Source organism: Pithys albifrons, chromosome 6 (genome assembly GCF_047495875.1).
Source record: "Pithys albifrons albifrons isolate INPA30051 chromosome 6, PitAlb_v1, whole genome shotgun sequence".
In the NCBI taxonomy this organism is placed as follows: domain Eukaryota; kingdom Metazoa; phylum Chordata; class Aves; order Passeriformes; family Thamnophilidae; genus Pithys; species Pithys albifrons.
The window spans coordinates 53592430-53595926 of NC_092463.1; the positions used below are offsets into that span (position 1 = coordinate 53592430).

Sequence of the window (3497 nt, forward strand, 5' to 3'; positions counted from 1 at the left end):
CTTCCTTTTTATGTGGGCCTGGTTTTATACAGGCCTGTTTACCAAGACATAAGAATAGACAAAGGGAGAAAAGATCTTTAATAAAAATCATGAAGGCCTTGGCTGCCATAAACTGGTTTGCTTCTGCAACAAATTTGGGGCATCATTTAGCTTTGCTCTCATTACTGTAGGACAATACTTACCTTCACTTAGAGAGCCAGCACAACATTTTGTGTCTTTTCTTCTTCCCAAGTAAATCTTCAATGTGGGATTTAGAAGGTGGCCAGAACTTTTGCAGCCTTTTCCCAGAGGTATATTTCTGCAGCAATATACAGATCTGAAAAGATAAAACATTTATTCTCACTAGGAGTACTTAGGGAGGAAAAAAAAGTAAGTCCTGTTAAATTTGGTATCATTGCACTTTGTATATGTTCCACCAGGCCTTTTTTCTCCAGCTATTTTCATATGAACTGTGCTCCTAAACTTCCAACTATGTTGGAAATGGCACATCAGCCTCTGATGTCACTGAGGTTAGGTCACAGAAACTGTACTTACTTCCTTCAGGGAAGCAATGCTGCTCATGATAGATTTTACACTTTTTGCAAAAGTCACTGAGTTGACTTTTCCTATAAAATTTGCAGAACTGCACAAACATAAGCCAGCATTCAGTGATCAGAGGAGCAGCAGTGTTCACTGCAGAACACCATTCATCTGGACAGCTGCATGATAAAACCTGAGGGAGGGACTTTTGGCATGGGTTTGGGTGGGAGATGGCCCTCTTGCAAGGTGGCATTCAGAGGAAGAGATGACAAGTCTAATTAATTCAAGGATCCAAGTATTTTGGGAAAGGTTTTACTTACTGACAGTAAGCCAATGTTTGCATAATTGCCCAAACATGTAGCCTTGGAATACTAATAATATTGCTGTTTTCTGAGTTATACTTCATTTACAGAAGTGACCTGATATCAGCAGAAGCAAAAGACTCAATTTCACAGTTACATAGAAACAAAAATAATTACAGAATACGAGTAGAAATTAAAATCTATTTCTGGCAATTTGTGTTAAAAAACTAAACATCCCCTGCAGCCAGACAACTTCAACCATTTCAGTTTGGTTTTGTTACAATTGGTTATCCTCTCTGTACCACTATTTAGGCCTGAGATCTTTTTTTCATCTGCTCTAATCCCATTCTTTTGCTGTCTGCATCATGCTAGAGATATTCTAGGTTCCAGACAATGTGTATATTCAATAAATGTAATTAAAATGTAACTACAACTATCTTTTTAATTTTCCTTATCACAAAAAAATCATATTGAATCCTAACAAACTTTATGGATGTGTTTCTCCTTTTGACTCTTATGCAGTAGTCACTGAAGACAAATGGGATAATTTCCCATGAATCCAGGAAGCACTAATACAAATAATACAGCAACATTAAAAGCCCTTGCAAAAACTTCAGGAATGCGAGAATCTCGTTGACAGAGGATGTGCAACACTAAGCCACCAAGAAACCTACTCATCAGCTTTCAACCTTCCTGATAACACTACTGAAAGAAAGCGAAGCTTCTTTTCTTATTTCTAACTACTTTGGGCTGCCTAGAAAATAACAACAACAACTTATCTTTCTATACACTTGTTCTCTCCAAAAAAAGCAACACAGCAAATGACCATACAAGCCATTGTTAAGCTGTGTTAAGCCATTTTTGGGAAACCACCTTTAAAGGTTCCTGAGATGTTTTTGTTCACCCTATTTGGCAATGGTTCATCAGCAAAATATTTCTGAAAGAACAACAGAGCATTTTTTTGGTGTTGTAAGTGCAAAAGCAAACCTGGGTACAGTGTGCTGTGTCTGTCCTCCTTCCTTCAGTGAGTAGTCAGAGCACCCCAGCAACACTACCAAGTCCTGACAGATTTGGAGAGTGACACCAAACTGTCCATCACCCAGTGGAGAAGGATCTGAAGGCAACTTAGAACCAAAGGGGGTAAGACAAAGGACATTTACCTCGAGTGATGAGCAATCAGGGAAGATAAGTGCTGTCATCTGTGGCCCTGCACAGCGACCTTCTTGGCTGCATTCAGTTCTCACTGACACTGAAGCAGCCCCAGTTAATGGGTTTCTACCACTGTGACCAAGGGTGGAATGTGCACCTCCTGTGTTCCTATAAAGAGCTACAGATGATGCTGTCCTCTGCCTCATGGCTGGGGGCCAGTCTGTGGATTCCACCTATGCTATCAACACCATCAAGGAGGAAAATGTTGCAGTAGGTCTGATCTGGTGCTTAATATGAGGTATGCTTTCAGTCAGCTGCTTGAGTTGGTTCAATTCCCAATCATCTAGTAGGAAATGAGGGACAAAAAGAAAGTCCTTGGCATTGAATCCTATCATTTTTTCTCTCCCCTGCATTCTTCACCCACCTTAATTTCACAGTTTTGTTGCAAAAGGCTGAGGATAAAGAAATGGTGCAAACCTAAAAAGCGACTTTTGGTAATGAGTTTTCAGACCGAATTCCCACTCAGGTGGCATGTTTTTATTACTCACACCATAACCTAGAAGGATCCTACAGTTTCTCTCCTGACAGGTTGAATATTTAAATGTACAACCATTTATACTTTCAAGAATACAAATCTGCAATTTCAGACTGGAATTACGCCAATCACATAGGCCATCTGGGTAAATTCGTTGTTAGGAAGTCATAAATAAGGATGACGTGGGGTCACTTAATGGAAAGGCACTGACATTTTCTTCTTGGTTTATTACTTTCCTCTGGCCCAAACTGAAGGGAGCTTATGGTCTCAGCTTAGTTTTCAGTGGACAAACTGTCTCTGTCACAACTTCCCTCCCCTTACGGTAAAGAATCCATATGCTGCAGAAAACATTTTAAGAACTCAGTTCCATGGCCTGTACCCTAGCAGCATGCTCACAGACTTCACCAGCACATTTCCCATGACTGGAAAGACACCACTGAAATTAATTTTGCAGAAGTGCAATGGTCAAGGAGAGAGCATGTACAGACCCTTTCCCTTTCACTTACAGAATCATAAGATTCAATAGTAAGTTAAAGAAAAAGAACTCTCATCCTAAAAGCAAGAGTAGGTCTCAGGGTTGTAACACACAGTAGAATTCTACAATACTACCCTGCTCATACATGTGCACACAAGGTCTTTATTTTCAATTGCTTCTTGGCATAAAGAGTGGTTTTGCTTTAGAAAAAGGTTCAGAAGTGGTATAAGGATCTCACTTATTTATTTCTTCTAGGAAATATGTTCTCTTTTGCTCTCCTTAGAGGGATTTGTCTTTGTAGACAGGTTCAGCACTGCCAGGAGAGGGGGAAAACAATCATTTCCAGATTCATGGTCATGGTTTTAAGAATCATCTTGACTGGGCAGTAGCGCTAATCTGATGGTGTATGTGACTGAGGGAGGATAGGAATAAGTAAAAGGAAATTCAAGGAAGACAGTAATCTGTTCTGTGTTCTTAGTGAGTAGGGCAAGAAATAGACTTATCTGCAGTTAAAGGT

At 39.8% G+C, this 3497-nt stretch overlaps 1 long non-coding RNA gene across 2 annotated transcripts in view; it reads right to left on the reverse strand.

Moving 5' to 3' along the window:
- Window positions 1-258: 258 nt before the first annotated feature.
- Window positions 259-3497, reverse strand: part of LOC139673712 (uncharacterized) — a 170341-nt gene continuing 167102 nt past the window's right edge. For both annotated transcript variants that reach the window (XR_011698183.1, XR_011698182.1), the window contains exon 3: window positions 259-316. This is a non-coding gene — a long non-coding RNA (uncharacterized lncRNA). The remainder of the gene's footprint in view (window positions 317-3497) is intronic.